Here is an 8,045-nt window from a genome sequence, read left to right on the forward strand (position 1 = left end):
GGCTCAGCACATTTGAAAAAATGCTATTGGAAGCTCTCAAATAACAAAAGTACCAAAGAGATAGTCGGTTACAACTGTCCAAAGCAGCAGTTTCAGAGCACCCACCAGTTCAGCCGCATTTTGCAAATCCTCCTTAAGCTTCTGGCAATGTTGGTGGCAGGGAGAGGCCAGTGAACTTCCTGCCTTTGGAAGTCTCTAGGCCTCTCTGAACACCCTTCTTACCCATAAAGAGAGGAGAGGCCTTCCTCTTCCTGCCCAAAGACCATCTTGTTTTGTTTTGTTTTTAACTTTTTGTCTCAAGATGATTCACAGCAAGAACATCAATATCTTTCAAGAGAAATTCCTAGACCTATCCTGAAGGTATAACCTGGCTCCAATGGCTCACATAGGGCTAGTTGCCTTAAGCCTGCCTTAGCCTTAAATAACCCTGCAGGTGGGCCAGCAGCTGTGTGGCCCAGATAGTGGCAAATCAGGCCCAATCCAGGGCCTTCCCCCAGTCATTCCTGCCCGGAAGGGAAGAGACTTGGTCTGCCTGCTCTTCCTGCGGTTGTCTGGGCTCCTGCCCTGCAGTGAACAATGACTGGACGAAGGACAATGATTTTCAGCCATGGGACAGCCTAAATTGAGACTTAGGGAAACAATTTCTGTAATTCCTCAGGGGCATGGTTCTGCTAAGGAGATACTCCACTGACATTGCTAAATGAAACCAGTAACGCTTCAGTCTGAGGGCTCTGTCTTGGACCCATCACAGATGTCTAGGATGTCTTCCAGAACAATGGATATGCATGTACTTTATATTGACAAGACTGAGAGGGTTCACCCAATACAAGGAGACTCCCATGTGAAGACAAATCCTAATCACTCCTCTGTCATGCAGAAATGTCTTGTAAATCCTTGAATTACAGCTCCTCAGCTTCAAGGATTTAAAGCTCTACATTCTCCCCTGTCTCCGGCAGCAGCCCGAGTGCTCAATGGGAAGACCCAAGCCTGAGGTTCAAGCCCCAGGTCTGTCAGTTGCCATCCTTGACTTTGGGCAAGTCGTGAATTCCCCAGGTCTCGGATTTCTTAGCTGAAAAAGGAGGATAATACCACTTGTTCCAACCTATCAGGGTTGTTGAGAGGATGAATGCAAGCAAACATTTGTTAAGTACACTTGCCTAGGCATGGTAGGATCCAAAAATTAGTAAGACACTGGCCTTATCAGGCTCATGCACTTTTAGGGTGTTTAGACTTCAGTAGGTAACTTCATTATGATATGAGAAGAAACAGCTTAGATCTAAAGTGTTTTGTAAACTCTAAATAAAGTGTTATATACTTGTGGATATTAGTACTGCTGTCATTTTTCCTACGAATTGGGTTTCCTTTCTGTTCGCTGCTGGGCCAAACGTGTCTTGAGCAGCTCACAGTGGGGAGCCTCTTCTCCCTGTCCCCCAGGCTCCAGGAGGTCTCCCTGCTCCCCATGGAACCCTAGAATCTTCTCAGGGAGCTCCTGTCATCTACCTACATGCTTCCCTTCCAGCACTCTTCCCAGGACACACTGGAAGTACAGTCTTTCCTCTTTCACAGAATTAATGACAAATACAAGAGATGGTGGGCTGGGCATGGTGGCTCACGCCTGTAATCCCAGCACTTTGGGAGGCCGAGGCAGGCGGATCACGAGGTCAGGAGATTGAGACCATCCTGGCTAACATAGTGAAATCCCATCTCTACCAAAAATACAAAAAAAAAAAATTAGCCGGGTGTGGTGGCACGCACCTGTAGTCTCAGCTATTTGGGAGGCTGAGGCAGGAGAATGGCATGAACCTGGGAGGTGGAGCTTGCAGTGAGCCGAGATTGCGCCACTGCATTCCAGCCTGGGTGACAGAGCGAGACTCTGTTTCAAAAAATAAAAAAGGAAAAAGAAAAAGAAAAAGAAATGGTGGCCAGGGGCGTGGCTCACGCCTGTAATCCCATCACTTTGGGAGGCCGAGGCAGGTGGATCATGAGGTCAGGAGATCGAGACCATCCTGGCTAACACAGTGAAATCCCGTCTCTACTAAAAATACAAAAAATTAGCCGGGCGTGGTGGCGGGTGCCTGTAGTCCCAGTTATTCGGGAGGCTGAGGCAGGAGAATGGTGTGAACCTGGGAGGCGGAGCTTGCAGTGAGCTGAGATCGCTCCACTGCACTCCAGCCTGGGCGACAGAGCAAGACTCTGTCCCAAAAAAAAAAAAAAAAAAAGAAATGGTAACTGGAGGCCAGCCAGGGATGGCAAATGGTGAGCATGTACCAGTGCCCAGCAGAGGATGTGTGGGAGGGGGGCATGAAAAGAGAAGCTCTGCAGTCCTAAGGAGTAGTGGAAGTTTTATAATTTATAAGAAAACGAAAGTCAGAGAGGAAGAGCTATCTCAAGAGCATAGTGGGTTCACACCTCGCCCCCAGATTCATTCTGTGGCGATCTGACCTTTTGGGACAGAAGAACGAGACAGGTGATGTTCTTCGCACCTCCTTTTCCAAACTCTTTTAAACAGGCCAACATTTGGGTGATTTTGATGGGGGAGGTCCTGCTGGTATCTCTGATAGTCCGTAGCCAACCCCCTTTCTGTCTTCACTAACCTGTCCCTCTGTCCTACCCCAGCCTCTCTTCTCAGGACACCCCAAAATTCCAGTGGAAAATTACCAGGACCATGAATAAATTAGCTTTTCTTCTGAGCATTCTTTGAATTCTTGTATATGGTGAGGTCATCTTTACATTAAAAAAAATTTTAAACTAGCCAGGTGCGGTGGCTCACATCTGTGATCCCAGCACTTTGGGAGGCCGAGGCGGGTGGATCATCTGAGATCAGGAGTTCAAGACCAGCCTGACCAACATGGTGAAACTCCGTATCTACTAATTACAAAAAAAAAAAAAAAAAAAAAATTAGCTGGGCATGGTGGCACATGCCTGTAATCGCAGCTACTTAAGACGCTGAGGCAGGAGAATTGCTTGAACCCAGGAGGCAGAGATTGCAGTGAGCTGAGATTGTGCCACTGCACTCCAGCCTGGGCAACAAGAGTGAAACTCTGTCTCAAAAAAAAAAAAAAAGAAATTTTAAACTTTAATTAGTAAATGTGTTTAAAACCCATACAAGTTATTTAAGTAAATACGTATTCAGAAATATACACCGTTTTGATCAACACTTGGTGCACAGTATGAAGTTTCAAAGAGGTGACTCATGTTTACTGTTGCACACTGTAGGAATAAATTCTCAGCCTAACATTGGAAAGCTGAAGTAAATAGATGCTGAGATGCGTGAAATTCTGGTAAGCGGTCACTACGTGTGTCTATATGTATACATTAACAGAAGGGTTTCCTTGTGACTACTGGGTGCTCACCCATTCACTGGTCCCAGGAGAGGCCTCCTGTCCACCCACAAAGCGAGATACTTATGGCGGTTGGTAACAGCCTCTTGCTATTACACCACTTTCTTAAGCCCCAGACTCAAGATTACTTCCACCTCTGCACTCAATTATTCTCCCTAGGCCAACTGTGGTCACCACATACTAAAGCATAAGTCAGTTGCACAGTTATTCTGAGATCCCAATTTGGTGACAAAGTTCATAACTGCCACACCTTCTTCTTGGGTCAGTAGCTCAAATCTGCAAACATTCATTGAGTAGTCCCTGTGTCAGGCACTGTGCTAAGCACCTGGGGACAAAAACAGAAAAGACACTATGTTTGTCTTGGAGGATATTTAGTTAGAAAGAGTGGGGGAAAGGAAAGGTAAGGTTTACTGTTGTGCTGGGCAATTTGCTACTATGTACTTCCTCTGATTCTATGTGAGATAGGTCTTCTCTTCCCAATTTACAGAGGAGGAAACTGAGTCTTAGAAAGGTTATATGCTTTTCCCAAGGTAACTCCGTAAGTGGTGCAGCTGTCTTGTAAGCCCAAGTCTGACTCTAACTATTCTTGTTGACTGCTCCTGCCAGCCCCACGCACACCAGCCACAGATAAAAAGCAGCAAGTGGGACAATTCCAGCAGTAGGGCCAGTTGGAAGGCTGCCAGGGAAAGAACCAACTTTGGGGACTACTGGCAGGTGTTTGCATGCTGCCAATTCCCCCTATGGGAGGCTCACAGCCCAAGGCAGCCAGGGGTGGGGTCTGTGGGAATGAAAATTACTAGAAAGTGTAAGAAATGCCTTGACGGGGTTTGCATTTGGCACAGAGGACCTGCAGAAGGCGTGGCTGGGCTGGTGGCTTCTGAAGGAGAGACTTTATCATCCCACTCCCATCTGCTCCCACTTGATGGTGCTCACCCCAGCGCCTCCATCTTCCTGGAGAAATGCCCTCTGAGCGTGTTTATTCTTCAATAGCTGTTGATTTCCTGCCACATACCAGGATTCATTCGAGGCAGACAAAGCAAACAAAACTCCTGCCACATGGAGTGTTCATTGTAGCAAGAGGAAACGGACACCAAGAGTCAATACACGAGAGAAATGTGTAGTATGTCAGACAGTGATAAGCGCCACCAAGAACAATAAAGTAAGAAAGGGGTTTAGGGAATAGGGAGGGAGGGTTGCCTTTTTTTTTTCCTTTTCCCTCCACCACCTCCATTTTTTTTCCTTTTTTTCTTTAGGTTTATTTATAGAGACAGGGTCTCCCTATGTTGCCCGAGCTGGTCTTGAACTCCTGGGCTCAAGCGATCCACCTGCCTCAGCCTCCCAAAGTGTTGAGATTACAGGCGTGAGCCACTGCGCGTGGCCTCCACCTCCATTTTAAATAGAGTGGGCTGCAGGCCTCCCCCAGTAGGCGACATTAGAATGAGGACCCAAGGGATGTGAGGAATGAACCGTGTGGATATCTGGACGAACGGTGTTGTGGGCAAAGGGAACAGCAAGTGCCAGGCCTCCAGGTAAGGGCGTGCCTGGCTGGTGTGGGAGGGATTGACACCCAGTGAGTGAGGCCCACCTGAGCGAGGGCTGGCTCCTTCACAGGGCTCATGGCTACTGGCTGACAGAGAGACAGACAGGCGACTCGAGAACTCTCAGCCTCCCCCACTTGTGGAGAACATTCCCTGGAGAAGAGGCGAGAGAGGCATGCATGGACATAGGGCCCTTCTTCCTGCAGCTTCTGAGTAAATTATGATCATCCTGCACACTCAGGCTCTAGCCCTCCTTACACTCACCCTCTCCTCTCTTTCTTCTTGATCCCCTTTTCTTTTTTCCTTTTAAAATTATTTCAGATTATTCTAGATTATTCCTTCCCCCATAAATCTGATGTGCTTAGACACGGAGAACGCAGGAGGGTTTTGGGGGTCAGGTGAGGAGGTTTTGGGGATCAGGGTGAGGAGGATTTTAGGGGTCAGGGTGGGGAGGGTTTTGGAGGTCAGGTTTATTTGTTTCCCATGGCTATAACCAATTATCACGCACTGGGTGGCTTAAGATGACAGAATGGATTCTCTCCTGGTTCTGGAGGGTCTGAAATCAGTTTCATTGGGCTGCAATCAAGGTACTCGCAGGGCTGGAATGTTCTAGGAAGGAATGTGTTCCTTGCCTCTTTTGGCTCCTGGTGGCCAGCCTTCATGTGTGTGTGTGTGTGTGTGTGCGCGCGCGCATGTGTGTGAGTGAAATCTCTCCCTGCCTCTTTCTTATACCAAAAATTTCTTAAGAGCTCCAATGCAATTGCATTCAGGGCTCATTTTGATCATCTAGGATAACTTCCCCATCTCAAGACCCAATATACAAAGACACTGTTCCCATATAAAGTAACATTCACAAGTTCAAGGGATTAGGTCTGGATATCTTTTGGGGGTCATTTTCATCCTACCACAGAGAGTGTTCCAGTTTCAACATTCATCTCTATATTCATTCAGTCATTCCCTATTTGACACAGGGTCACTGGCCATTTCCTCAGTGCAAGGCAGTGTACAGGATGCTGGGAATACACGGTGAGCAAAGGAGAGCCCCCCAGGAGCTTGAAGTTTAGAAGGAGAGATGGATGTGAATAAAATAGCCACTCAAATAAAATGCAGAGTTGCAATTGTGGTAAGTGCCCTGAGAGCCTGTATTTGGGGCTTTACCTGGTAAGGAGGCCAAGAAAGTTTCCAGGAGGAAGTGCCCTTAAATCTGCATGAGTTGGGGTAACCTTCCCTTCAAAGAGGGAAGGAAGAGACTTCCAGGTGGAGGGGACAGATGGCAGAACGGAGGTATGGCTGGCTCTGGCAGGTTGTGCAGGGCTTGGGGTGGCCTGGGGGTGGCGGGTGGGGTTTCAGAGATTGTGTGGAGACCATTGTGGTATGCCTCCTCCCCACCCTCTACCCCAGTCCTCACCCTTGGCTACTGCTCTGTGTCCAGGGCCTCTTCCCCCTATTTCCGACTCAGGCCCGTCCCTCCACTTCCTGCTCAGTGTGGCTTGTTGTTTAGTAAGGAAACTCCCCAGGCTCAGTGTTGGGGCAGACCGCTAAGCTTCAGTCAACAAAAATTTCCTATGAGCCTACTGTGTGGCACACATTGTGTTGGGAATTACTAGGAATAGGATGAGAAAACAACATTATTCCGGTCCTTGGGGCAAGAGGCTGTATGGTGGAGGGGAAAACAGAGAGGGTTAAGTGCTGAATAGTCTGTTGACTTGGGTTGAATCTCACTTCTGCTACTTACCGGCTGTGTAATCTTGGAAGAGTGACTTCACCGGTGTGTGCTTCAGTCAGCAAACATTTATCAGCTAATTCCAGTCAACAGCATTTAGTGTGCACCCGCTGTGCGCTAGGCAGTAGGCCATATGCTGGCAACCCGCAGAGACATGTCTGAGTGGGAATAGAACTCTGAGGTTGGCTGTTTCCTTGCACAGGCCACCAGGTGATTTCTGTATGGGGACCGCAGCCAGGCAGAGCTCTCCAGGAGATGGCAGTCAGAGAGTGGGGGCACAGTCCCGGGAGTGTGGAGCTATTTGGCCTTCTTTGTGCCTTCTCTTCCGCCCTTCTGCAGAATACTCAATACTGCTGATGGAGAACCTTCCTTGGTTAACACTAGACATTCTAATCTTCCTGAGTACTCCAGTTTTGGGAAGAACGTGCTGTTTTGACCAACAGTTTCATGTGCATCTTTGTGGATTGGCCACTATTATTAGGTGCCTCTACTCGATGTTTTTTAATGGGAATGGCTCCAGTCTTTTCCACTGAGCCATTCCATATAAAGTCTGAGATGGAGCTGGACAGCATGTTCGCTTACTGGACCATGTTTGGCAAATCACTTGACCTCTCTAAGCCTCCATTTCTATGATAAAGTAAGGGTATGAATCCCTGCCCTGCATCCTCCTAAGGCTTTTGTAAAAATCAAATGAGATTCTGCACCCAAGCTGTCTTTTCACCTGATTGTGGTGCCCAGCACAAAGCACTAGGGGTGGTAGTAAGGAGGGGTGAAACCTTGAGCGTTAAATGGTTCATACTTGCGAAAATTGGCTGAGCCCCACCATACCTCATGGGTCCTCCTTTGAGGGTTATTTTGTGGGCAGGTGGGTTAACCGTCCACAAATTGTTTGGTTTGGTTTTCTTTTCCAACCATAGTGGCTTTTGAGTCTTCAGCTCCCTCCCTGCCCTCTTGCCTTTTTAACATCTGGGTGGGGGATTTTGCTCAGAGTGTGAAACAGACTTCTAGATCTCTCAGGTCCTCATGGGTGTGAGGTGCTGTTTTTGCCCTTGGGTGGCAAGGGTACTTTATGTGTGAGTGGAGGTGTCAGGCTATGGCCCCTCATTCCCTGGGACTGTTATGGTGGCCAGGGTCTCATAGTCTGTGCCTGAGAGTTCAGGCACCTATCAGAAATCACGGAACTGAATTCTGGGGTTGGCTCCGGAGCATTCTGAGGTGGGCACCCAGTTACTACACAACCAGGCCCAGCAGGGAAGGGAGGGTGGGGAACCAGAAATGCATGAACAAGACCAGTGAGAGCAGGGCTCACCTAGCAGCACAAAACCCACATGGACAAATACGGCAAGGAAATTCACTGAAATTTTTAAAGTATGGTGTGCAAGGCATACACCGGAATGCAGTGGGGCTCACCAGTAGGGTTCTGATTCTTTATGCATAAAAAGG

The sequence above is a fragment of the Nomascus leucogenys genome, chromosome 15 (assembly GCF_006542625.1).
Source record: "Nomascus leucogenys isolate Asia chromosome 15, Asia_NLE_v1, whole genome shotgun sequence".
NCBI classification, from domain to species: domain Eukaryota; kingdom Metazoa; phylum Chordata; class Mammalia; order Primates; family Hylobatidae; genus Nomascus; species Nomascus leucogenys.